The sequence below is a fragment of the Suncus etruscus genome, chromosome 10 (genome assembly GCF_024139225.1).
Source record: "Suncus etruscus isolate mSunEtr1 chromosome 10, mSunEtr1.pri.cur, whole genome shotgun sequence".
NCBI classification, from domain to species: Eukaryota; Metazoa; Chordata; class Mammalia; order Eulipotyphla; family Soricidae; genus Suncus; species Suncus etruscus.
This window is the reverse complement of record NC_064857.1, coordinates 10,925,223-10,938,632: the sequence shown is the minus strand read 5'-3', so window position 1 is coordinate 10,938,632 and position 13,410 is coordinate 10,925,223.

The following is a 13,410-nucleotide window of genomic DNA, read 5'->3' as shown; positions in this document are numbered from 1 at the left end:
TTACTGTCCTGGCTCTCCAGCCCCAACTCTGATCAGAGAAGCCAAGACGATATTTTCTCATTCGAAGACTGCACACTGCCAATGTCTTTCCAGCATAATAGTTCAGACTTATGGTCAGTCATCAGCAGCCCTTCCTATTTCTGGTCCATTGTTGCATAACAGCCCTTTGGCTGGGCTGGATGATGGTGGATGGTGATGGAGGGAGGAGAGGCCTTTTCCTCCAGCCCAGGACCAAGTGTATGCAACCCCCTCTCCAGCCGGTGGGTACAAAACTTCAACATAGTGGCAGGGAGAAAACTCACAGGCTGACAGTCAGGCTTCTGGAGGTATGATCTTTATTTAGCCCTGGCCAACATGTGTGGCCTATAATCTTAAACCTATTTAAGCTTGATCTCCTCAGCTTGCCCTGCATCTTAGCTTCTTTCAGCCATCTCTCCTCCTGCTGCCTCTATCCTCCAAAAACTTCTCATCAATCCTCCAAATCTCCTCCCAACTCCCTCAGGTCAAACCTTTTGTAACCCACCAAAGACCCCGCCCAGAAATGGGCAGATCTTTCTTGTAGGTAAGGTTACACAGGAAAAATGGGGGATGGGGTAACAGTCCATTTCAGTCTCAGCCCTTAGCATGAGCTTTTTTAGCATCTCTCTCTAGATGTCCTTACTTTTATACCCTTTATGCATCAAGTCCATCTACCTCAAGTCTTCTATATGTTGGGCTCCTTCACCTGAAGGACTTTGTTTTGAGTGGGGTGGTTTGGCCATAAGAGCTTATTCTTGACTTTGCACTCAAGGTTCATTTTGGATGGTGCTTGGGGATCACAGGGGGTTCCTGGCATTTAACCCAGGTCAGCTGCACGCAAGGTAAGCATTCTACTGTAGAAATATCTCAAACTTTCATACAACCTCAATTCTCAGTCTCTAAGTCTTCTCCTCATCTACCTTATTTTTGTTGGGTTTTGTTGTGGTGCCACACCCTTTAATGCTCAGGAATTAGTCCTGGTTATGCCCTCAGTAATCGCTCTTGGCTCAGGGGAGTATATGGGACACTGGGGATCGAACCCAGATCTGTCCTGGATCAGCAGCATTCAAGAAAAATGTCCTACCACTGTGCTATCGTTCAGGCCACCTCTTCTACCTTTTAACAATTACTCCTCCCTTATTACCTGGCCATGAGTTAAATTGTTCTGTGTCCTGAGTAGCAATTATATACATGACAATATTTTGGTCCTTAAAAATAACTTTATGAGAATATCATTATTTCTTCTGTACTTTCCCCCCTTAATTCGACATCGGGGAATTGATGTCAGTAGAGCTAAGGAATCCGTGATTGTACTTACTTAATTGTACTTAATAAACAAGTTTTGAATTTAAGCCTTCACTTTCAGATGATAGTAAGGATGTCTTTTAGGGAAATAAATGCAATCATTTCACTACCATAATTTCAGAAAATGACACTTTATGTAATTGAATTATTTCAGCAATGCCTTTGTCATTTAAATTACATGGACTGTGGAATTCTTTTCTCCTTCCATTTCCTTTGATTTTGCTGAATTTGTTTTAAAATGTCAAATGCTTCTTTAGTATTATTTGAAATCAAGTGTATAGAAGTAAAAATAGCATTAAATATTTATTTTAAAATAAATAAATTTCACACTTAGCATATCATGTAAATATTTAAAATTTAATATAAATACATGTAAATATTTATATGTGAATGTTTAAAATTATTTAAGGTAAAACACAATGTATATTTAAAACATAGTTTTCTAACCTTTAAAATGTAAAGCAGAGGGCTGAAGATCTTAATATGCATTTAATGCTATGTGCTATGGTTTATTAAGAAGCTATAACCTGGCTTTTTCATACTGGAGAGGGAGGCCACAGCTGGACCCAGAAAATCCCACATGCCAGGATCACCGTTCCTCTCTGACAGGTATGGCTGGGATACTGGGCAACAGCTGGCCAATGGCCTCCTGGCCTGACCAACTACTAGTCCAGGAGACCGAGATCCCCCCATGCCAAACAGGTCTTCAGGGCCAGGTTTGGCAACTGGGCTCTGGGGGGAGGGGGGAGGAGGGAAACTCCAACCCCATGCTTTTTCAAACTGGAGAGGAAGGCTGTAGCTGGACCCAGAAAATCCCACATGCCAGGACTACTGCTCCTCTTCTACTGGCATGGCTGGGAATCTGAACAGATAGCTGGCCAAAGGCCCCCAGGACTGACCAGTTAGTCCTGGGGACCGAGAGCCCCCCACGCCAAGCTGGCCTTCAAGGCCAGGTCTGGCACCTGAGCTCTGGGGGGATGGGGAAGAGGCAAACTCCTCCCCTATGCTTTTTCATACTGGAGAGGGAGGCTGCAGTTGGACCCAGAAAATCCCACATGCCAGGATCACTGTTCCTCTCCGACAGGTATGGCTGGAATACTGGGCAGACAGCTGGCCAATGGCCTCCTGGGCTGACCAATTACTAGTCAACTGGGCTCTGGGGGGAGGGTGGTAGAGAGAAACTCCTCCCGTATTCATACTGGATCCCCTGCAGCGGTGTCTTTTTTTTTTTACTAATACTAATTTTATAGTGTATTTTTACTAATACACTTTTTGAGCAGTATCTAAAAATTTTCTTCATTCTAGATAGCTCCTAGAAAAGGAAATGGAATACCAAAGATTTGGATGATAACACTCAAATAGTTCTTTAAAGTCATTCTTTATGGACGTGACTTTCTGTACTGACTCCAAGCCGAAATCACAAACAATTCATATATATATATATATATATATATATATATATATATATATATATATATATATATATATATTGTATATATCCCCTGTCATGTATTGCCTCTCCCCTACCCCTGTGTCTCCTCTATCCCCTCATTTTTCAATCCTGATCCGTTATCTTCCCCTAATTTAACCCTCTTTACCCTCAGTTCCTAACTCGGTAGGCACCAAGACCGACCTCCTGCCCCAACAGACCACCTTCGAGCTCCTCAGTGAAAGACATCCTCTGGGTCCCCGTTCTCATGCCTCAGCAAAGAACTACAACCAGCACGCCTGCTGACTCATACTTGATGGCCCCTCTCACCCCCACCAAATCGTGGACTGTTGCACGATTCAAGAATCGGTCTCAGCAAAATCCCCAGCTCAAAGACACTATATGGTCTTGTAATGCAGCAAAGCATCTCTCAATCTCAATTCCAAGGCCTGTGAATCGAAAAGTGCCTTGCCTTTTACTCTCCACAAGAATATATCAAAAGACTTAATTGGGAGTCTTATATTGCCTATTGGTAGCTCAATACCTGTATAACAATACATGTTAAGATGTGTATTCCTAAATATACAAGTAGCCTCCTCCACCACTTGTTTTATTCGAATACCTTTTCTTTTAAACTCTGTTTTATTTATTTGTTCTATTTTAATATATGCATTTTTTTCTCTGTCCTTACCATTTTCGGTGCTGCTTGGTACAAAATGCCTTGACTGGGATAAAAACTCAGAACAAAACCAGATGACAGAGACTGTGTGTGCAGCCTGTCCTCCTTACCCAGAATAGCACCAGTAACACCATATGACATCATACGTTTTTGTATGGGCACAGTAAAAAAAAGGGAAAACCATAGACACAGAAACAAGATCTTATCTTCTAGAGATAAGAACTCACTTTTTATAGCAGAAGGGTGCCTCCCATCCTGAACATGTGTCATGTGGATGCAACCAGTCCCCAGGAGATTGGACAGTGTTAGTGTAATCTGAAACCCCAGATCCCCGACTTAGAAATGATACAGCTCTGGGCAACACCACCAGGAACTAAGCTCCATTAGGAGATTTATAACACTACTCTGGCACTGATATGACAACGAGGAAAGGAAAACTTGACCTAAGAGCAGGCTGTCCTATTACATCACCTAACACTAAATGGAAATTAGAAGAGCTATCGTCCTTTGAACTGTGAAAAATAAGAGCACCAACAACAGAAAACTGACTTTGACAACTGTGACTGAACAGAGCCTACCTTGGGACTAATAAGGAAAACCCTACCCTAGACTGTAGTCCAGGACACATACAACAACAACAACAATAACAACAAGATGTCTTATTGCAGAGGTCCAACTTGGACAACAGAGACTGAGCATAACCTTTGGATCCATAATATCCTAGGCTTCAGCCTAGGAACTTAACAAAATCAGGGAGCAAGTGTTCCAGAAGACTGAGCACCACATCAACGATGGATAGGAACCTCTAGAACCTAGAGACTCTATCCTAGAACCTGAACTATAACCTGCGCAAATACCAAGATCGCTAGCTACAGTGGCTTGAATTTCTCACACACAACCGAGAGGAAACTTTCCTGGCATCACAAAAAAGCCTTCGAGATGGGGTAATGAGTATATATGGAGCCAGGAGTTGATCCCATGATGGTATGCTTCAAGGATGGAGAAACCCTGAATCTCTTAGGCCACGGGAATTCCCTTTCTTCCCCAATGCTTACTGTGCCTATGCAAAAAGAAAAAAAATGTGGGGGGAACACCAAACCCCACCACCCCAGCACCCATACTTTTTCTTGTTTTGTTTTGATTTGTTAGTTTTTGACTTTATTTTCCTTCTCTTTGTTCTTTCACTTTTCTCTTTCTTTTTCACGTGTTACTATTTAGAAATTTATTTTTATTTTTATTTGCTTGGTCCATTTTTTTCTTTTTTCCTCCATTTTTCTTTTTTTCTTTTCTCCTTCATTTTTTTTGGTAGTTGTCACCAAATTTTTTTTCCCCTTTTTCTTATCCCTTTTTATCTCCAATGACGGTGCAATGGATGCTCAATCTACAACAAACTGTAAAGTGGAGACCACTTGCACTGGCAAACTGGGGGGTAGAGGAGGGAGATGTGGAATGCATGCTGGGAATAGGGATGGAGGGAGGTCAGCACTGGTGGTGGGAATGCCCCTCATTCATTGTCACTATGTACCATAAATGATGCAGTGAAAGATTTGTAATGCATATTGGTCACAATAAAAATTAAAAAAAAAGAAGATATAACCTAATGTCTCTTATTCATTGTCACTATGTAACTTACATATTACTGTGAAAGATTTGGAACTCATTTTGGCCACAATAAAAATTAAAAAAAAAGATTTATTCTGAGGCAGATAATGTGCAAAGATGATATAAGTAAGAATAGTTAATAATAATTAACATTATTTTTTAACTTTATTTATTAATTGATTAATTGGTTTTTGGGCCACATCCAGTGTCACTCCAGGGTTACTCCTGGCTCTGCATTCAGAAACTTCCCCTTGTGGGGAACCATATGTTATGCTGGGAATTGAAGGACTCAAACTGGGTCCCTTCTTGGTCAGACACATGTAAGGAATACACCCTCCCACTGTGCTATCTGGCTAGCCCCTAAAATACCTTCATTGTGTCCTCGGGACGATGTTGAATTTGTATTTAGTTGCTCATTTTTGTGTACCTTTTAATTTATATATATAATATTTATATTTATTGAATATATCTGCTTTTTCTCAAAGTATTCTGCTCAAATATTTGATTGTTTTAATATATAAAATCTTTATATAAGCTTCATGATTGCATGCCATGGCATACATAAAATTTTAGGGAGCTCAGCCCACCAGATGTATCCTCAAATTTTCTTGGTGGGGAGAACTGAAACAACCCCTTTGGGGGTCCTCAAAAGGCCCGCTGTGGACCTCTTTTTCCCCTGTGTGTATGTTTGAGGAATTCCAAAGAGATGCTTGGCATTACATTTTCGGTATTATTTGGCTATCTCTCCTTTGTAAATCTCAGGCAAAATTGTTGCCTCTATCAAATAATTTGGCTCAGAAATTCCAACACCAAAGATTACTATGAGAACCCTTTCTGGATAATATTTAGCACCTAAAAGCAGAGAGAATATTTTTTTAATTTTTTCTCTTTTTCAAACATGACCTTGCAGCTGCAGTATCTGGGTATCAAGGGCGAACGCAGATCCTGGGCTATTGACTCTCCTCAGAAAATAGGGAAACACATTTTAGTGGATTTGGCTCCTTCCTTTACTTGACCTCTAACACAGTAGAGCCCAGCCTAGTGAAGATCAGGTTCCTATATATTTTCTACTTCCTAATAATCCCTGATTTTGCATTTGAAGTAAGCTTGCAAAGAGCTGCCTGAAGTTGTAACTTTCTCCTTTGTAACTTAGAACTTTTACAGTCACTCCCAGAGCTTAGGCATTGTCACTGTTGTACTTTGCTTTGTGATCATAATTATTCTTCTCAACACCTATGGCTAGTTTTACCACCTATAAATCCCCCTGCTCAAAAAATTAAACTTGTTGCACTCCTGCCAAAAGATGTGTTGACCCCACATACTCTGTGTGTGGTTTTATTATTTCATACTTTATATTTTGCCATTCGTGTGCCTGCTTTTCTTTTATGAAGGATTTTGTCTCCACTAGATGCTGAGACACAAGACATCTGCAGCAATTTCAAGCATGATTGTCGTTGAGTTTCAGTCATAAACAGAACACCCCCTTTCACCAGTGCAACATTCCCACCACTAATGCCTCCTAACTCCCTCCTTCCCCATCCCTGCCTTCAAGGCAGGCATTCTACTTCTCTCACTCATTAAGATTGTCATGATAGTTGTTAGTGTAGTTATTTCCTTAACTGTACTCACCACTCTTTTTTTTTGGTGAGCTTCAGATTGTGTGCTGGTCCTTCTGGAACTCATCTATATTTTCTCTGGGCATTATTACAAGAATGTCTTTTATTTTTCTTAAAATCCATAAAGAGTGTGCCTATTCTGTGTCTATCTCCCTCTGACTTATTTCACTCAGCATAATAGATTCCATGTACATCATAGATAGGAAAATTTTATGACTTCATCTCTCCTGATGGCTGCATAATATCCATTGTGTATATGAACCACCGTTTCTTAGCCATTCATCTTTTGAAAGGTATCTTGGTTGTTTCCAAAGTCTGGCTATTGTAAATAGTGCTGCAGTGTATATAGGTGCAAGGAAGACATTTTTGAATTGCATTTTTGAGTTCCTAGGGTATATCCTTAGGAGTAGTATATCTGGGTCATATGGGAGTTTAATTTCCAGTTTTTTGTGGAATCTCCATATTGTTTTTTATAAAGGCTGGTCTAGACAGCATTCCCACCAGAAATGAATGTGAGTTTCTTTTTCTCCACATCCCTGCCAGCACTTATTGTTCTTGTTCTTTGTAATGCATGCCATTCTCTTGATGTGAGATACTACCTCATAGTTGTTTTAATTTGCATATCCCTGATGATTAGTGATGTGGAACATTTTTCCATGTGTTTTTTTGAACATTTGTTTTTTGTTTTTTGTTTTTTTGAGAATGTGTCTATTTCTTCTCCCCATTTCTTGATGGGGTTAGATGATTTTTTTTTGTTTAAGTTCTGTCAGTGTCTTGTATATTTTTGGTAGTAACCCCTTATTTGATATGTACTGGGTGAATAATTTCTCCCAATAAATAAAATCATGTGATCATATAATGAAAGTCATATGATCATATCACTAGATGCAGAGAAAGAATTTAATAAGGTCCAACACCCATTCTTGTTGAAAACACTCATCCAGATGAAAATGAAAGGAATGATTTCAATATAGTCAAGGCCATCTATCAGAAGCCAATGGCTAATATTATTCTCTCTTTTATTTCTTTATTCTTCATGGTGGTGGTGGTTGTGTGGTGGTGGGGGTGGGGGGTAGTTCACAAATATTGTTCTCAATGGAGTAAACTAAAAGTCTTTCCTCTCGAATCTGGTACAAGAAAGGCTGTCCTCCCTCTCACCACACTTATTCAAAATACTTATCCTAGCGATTAGTCAAGAAAAATATATCAAGAGCATCCAGATAGAAAAAGAAGGAAGTTAAGCTCTCACTTCGCAGATGACATGATACTATATTTTGAAGATCCTAAAGACTCTACCGAAAAGCTTGTTGAAACAATAGATTCATATAGCAAAGTGGCAGATTACAAAATTAACACGCAAAAATCAATGATCTTGTTGGTGCCTGAATAATAGCACAGCGGTAGGGTGTTTGCCTTTTACGCTGTAGGTACAGGATGGACCTGGTTCTATCCCTGGTGTCCCATATGTTTCCCCTAACCAGGAGCTATTTCTGAGCACATAGCCAGGAGTAACCCCTGAGTGTCACTGTGTGTGCCCCCTTCAATAAAAAAAATCAATGGCCTTTTTATATACCAATAATGATAGGGAAGAAATGGACAGTAAAAAAAATATGCTGTTGTGTGTTGAATAATTGTTGTAATATTGTTTTTGCCTGTCATCCCACCTGGATTTTCCCTGTTAATATCTTTTTTATAATAATCTTGATAAAAATACTGAGTCAAGTCTGTAATATTATACAAGCATTGCAATATTGAATTCATGTAACATGAGTTACCCAAATTTTGTAATCCAGTGAAAACAGGTTTCCGTTTTTCTGTTTGTAGTCCAGACTGTAAGGATTTTTCACTTTTGTCAGATTCACTGAGAATATGAGGTATGAAAGTTGATCCTTCACTTACTTTCCCAGTCACCTCAGCAGCACCACAACTGTCAATATCTTGAGCACTCTGTACTTGATGTGGGGAGGAGTCTATAGTCCCAGCAACCTGACCTTGATCATCAGTGCCAGTCCGATTTCTAACGAGACGCAAGGGGACCCAAAATTTCTTAGGAGGGTTGTCATTTGTAGAAACATAAGCATAACCCCTCCCTCTCAAGAGGAGATAACCAGCAATCCATTTTTTATCCTCTTTTATCCAAATTGGAATATTTGTTGTTTCTTGTCTCTGATTATCTTCTTTAAAATGCTTTTCCCCTGCTGTATAGCTCTCTCCCTGAGGTAAATTTAAATAATTTAGTGTAATGAGAGTCAAAGATAACAGCTCCATTGGCATCAAACCTCTTTTTCTATTCTTTTGCAATTGAGTTTTCAGAGTTCTATGGGCTCTTTCCACAATTGCCTGTCCTTGACAATTGTGGGGAATTCCTTTAAGATGTTTTATCTGCCATTCATTACAAAAAAATTCAAAAGTTTTACTTATATAAGAAGGTCCATTATCAGTCTTAATAGAATACGGAATACCCATAACAGAAAAACATTGTAAAAGAAAACTGCAAACTGCCTTAGATTTTTGAGAAGACATAGGAATTGCCCAAATAAATCGAGAATATGTATCCACTACCACATGAAGGTATGGTTTTTTGGGAAATAAGTCTGTTTGAGTTACATCCATTTGCCACAATTCGTTAGACTGCAAGCCTCTTGGATTTGCTCCTGCTATATGAGTCTTTTGTGCTAGCGGGGCACATATGTTACATCTTTTTATAATTTCTCTCGCTTGCCTCCATGGAATTTGATAATTTACATGTAAACGACGAGCATTTGTGTGTAAGGCTGAATGTTCCTCTACAGGTGATTTAAATATAGGCATTGCCAACAAATCAGCAGTTTTATTTCCTTGAGCCATTGGCCCTGGAAGGCCTGAATGAGCTCTAATATGTGTGATGAAAATAGGTTCAGTTCTTTTTTGAATAATGTGTTGTAACTTTTTTAATAAATTCTGTATAATAGGACTATGAGAATTGAGGGAGGCAGTGGCTATCACCGGGCATAAATTTACAACATATAAAGAATCAGAAACGACATTCATGGCTTCAGATACATTTTCTAATAGATAAATTAACGTTGCTAATTCAACTTTCTGTGCAGACTTATATTTGGTTTCTATTGTTATGTTTATATTTTCTCCGGTTATTCCACCCCGTCCCCCACTTGATCCATCTACATAAAAAACTTTTGCATTGGGAATAGGAGAATCCCTCACAATTGAAGAGATAACAAACTGAGTCTTTTTCAAAAAGTCCCAGGTCTTTCCTTTTGGATAATGAGAAGAAATCTCTCCTGTAAAATCTGAGAGAGCCCTTTGTAGAGATTCATTAAGAGGCAATATTGACTCAATTTCCTTTTTTGGTATTGGCAATACTATTATATCTGGATCAAAACCTAACAAAGATATTGATCTGAGTCTTGCTTTGATAATCAATTCTGAGATTAGTTGCAGGTAAGATATCACAGACTGAGGTGAATTAACACATGCCACTGTGGGCAGTGCTGGGCTTGATATAACTTGCCCAGTGGATATTACAATTTATCCAGGAGAATGCCCTTATATGCTACACACAGGCATAGTGGGACCACCACCCCCAGATACAATGGGTTTGATTCTGGGCAGAAGTTCCCTTAATGTAAAAGGTATATCAGTAATCACAGGTGTTATTGATTCAGACTCAAAGGGAGAAATTATTGTAGTTATCAATGTGCCTGTTACTTGGACTTTCAAAAAAGGGGAGACAATTGCCCAAATAGTAATAATACCTTATGTTAAATTTGGGACTTCAGATAAGATAAGAACTGGAGGTTTTGGAAGCACAGATCCAGGGGCTGCCAAAAACCCATTAGTGGCTTTGATTACTAAATGTAAAGATGAAAATCCAATGATTAAACTTAATATAGAAGGGCAAGTCCCGCCCTCAAATTAAAGTATATTTAATTTATGATTAGTGTAACTAAATGTTTTTAATTAATTGAAATTAATGTTTTTAATTTTATAGTATTTAATATTTCATTAAAGTTTTGTATTTGTAATTATGTAGTGTTGTATTGTATTGTATATTATTATTGTATTGTATTGTATACTATTATTGTTTGCTTACAAAAAAGGGGGAATTGTTGAATAATTGTTGTAATATTGTTTTTGCCTGTCATCCCACCTGGATTTTCCAGGTGGGGGTGATTAAGGAATGAAATAAAAAGCTTGTTGGGGAGGCATAGGGAGCTCTTTTGCCAGAACTGACTGCTGGTTCGGTTTGCTTTTTGGAGCTGGCTGCAACTGACAAAAGACTTTCCTTGCTGAACCTTTGGTCCCCTGATCTTTTGCATTCGTTGATTATTCACGTCGGATATTATTATCAAAGTCTCCCCCAAAAGGGGGGACAGAAGAATGGGATTCAATTTATCTTTTTGGGAATCATTCTTTGACTTGGAGACCATCAACAAGGGGTTTGACCTCCCCCAACAGTTGTGTATGTAAACATTTTAAGGGATTATTATGTTACTGACCCTACCCTGATCAGTGATTGTGCCCTACCCTAGGGTGTGACCTGGCATTCTGCCCCCACCCTAGGGTGGTACCTGATTCTGCTTCCACCATTGGGTGGTATCTGATCCCACCATTGGGTGGTCCCTGATTCTGGGGGATAAAAACAAGGGTCTGTGGAAGGCGGGGGGCTTTTGGCTAGAACTGATGCTGAGGCTTTGGACTTTAGTCTTGTCCATCAAAGAAAGCTAATATTTCCACAAGCCTGACTGTCTGTGAGCTGTTTACCTGCCGCTTCACCTCAGAACCACCAGCCAAACAGGGTGGCAGACACGTGCTCCGAGCTGGAGGTGAAAGACCTCATCCTCCATACCTCCATCAGTTAACCTCTTCAGGGGCTGACTTGCAACAATATCCCATTCACATTAGTGTCACACAAACTCAAATATCTTGGAGTCAACTTAACTAAAGAGGTAAAGGACCTATACACAGAAAACTACAAAATCCTGCTTCAAAAAATAAGAGAGGACACAAGGAAATGGAGACATATACCCTGCTCATGAATTGGCAGGATTACCATTATTAAAATGGCAATACTCCACAAAGCATTGTACAGATTCATTGTGATCCCTCTAAAGATACCCATGACATTTTTCAAAGAAGTGAATCAAACACTCCTGAAATTCATTTGAAACACTAAATATTCATGAATAGCTAAAGCAATCCTTGGGAAAATAAATATGGGAGGTATTACTTTCCCCAATTTTAAATTGTATTGCAAAGCAATAATTATTAAAACAGCATGATATTGGAATAAAGACAGATCCTCAGAGCATCGGAATAGACTTGTTTTTATAAAATGTTCTCCAGACATACAATCAATTGATTTTTGATAAAAAAAAGGCAACAAATTCAAAATGGAACAAGGAAAGCCTCTTCAACAAGTGGTGTTGGCACAACTGGTTAGCCACTTGCAAAAAAGCAAACTCAGACACCCATCTAACACCATACACAATGATCAAATCCAAATGAATTAAAGACCTTGGTATCACACCTGAAACCATAAGGTATATAAAACAATAAGTAGACAAAATACTCCATGACATCAAGGCTAAAGGCATATTCAATGAAAAACAGCACTCTCAAAACAAGTGGAAGCAGAGATAACAGATGGGCATATAGTGAGCTGGGAATTTCTGTACCTCAAAGGAAATAGTGCCTAGGATACAAAAGCCACTCACAGAATGGGAGAAACTTAAACATTTTTAACATGACTAAAAAATTCAGGCTTAACTAATCTTGAACATTGCATTTTTAAGAGAGATTACAGTGTTCTTGAAGGTAATAAAATTGTGAGTTTTTACATATATTTTATAACTTTATGTTATATGTAGATGTTTTTGAAAAATATGAAATGTATAGCAAATGCAAACTAAACATATATGAGAATATAAAAAGAGTGAATAAAAGCTATATCTTTAATAACCATTTTAAGAAAGTACCTTAAAGTTCAGAGAATGCTAGACTATTTTTTGGAAAAATTTCCCAAATTAAGTCTGAGAGTAAAAAAACTGAAGTTTTTCATCCCTTGATTGTCATACTTTCTGCATTATGACACCATTTAGATTCTTTTACATATGTATCTTATTTGATCTCTACAATTGTCATTGAGGTGAGTAAAAGATGCTAGTATTATCTCAAAGTGATTAAGTAGTATTTTGGAATTAGGCAGAAGATGTAATTTAAAAGCTCTCTTTTTCACAGACACCCTAGTGTGCTTTTCCCATGGGGATAAATTTTTTTTTGTTTTGTTTTTGGATCACATCCAGTGGTGCTCTATGCTCAGAAATCGCTCCTGGTAGGCTCGGGGGACCATATGGGATGCTGGGATTTGAACCACCAAACTTCTGCACACAAGGCAAATGCCTTACCTCCATGCTATCTCTCTGACCCCTGGGGATAAAATTTATCTTCTAAAAAACACTTAGGTCAATGGATGAAGAAATATAATTACTGGCTTTTAGTATTTTTCTTTTTTTATTAATATATTTATTTAAACACCTTGATTACAAATATGATTGTAGCTAGGTTTCGGTCATGTAAAGAACACCCCTTCACCAGTGTAACATTCAAGACCTGGTGATAGTATATTGGATTATTCCTTACTTGGTATTCTGCTCCCACCCTAGTGTGGTACCTGATTCTTGTCAATAAAAGCAAGGGTATGAGGAAGGCTGGGGCTTATTCTTTGGTCTTCTTCCACTGAGCTGCCCTCCATCTTAGGA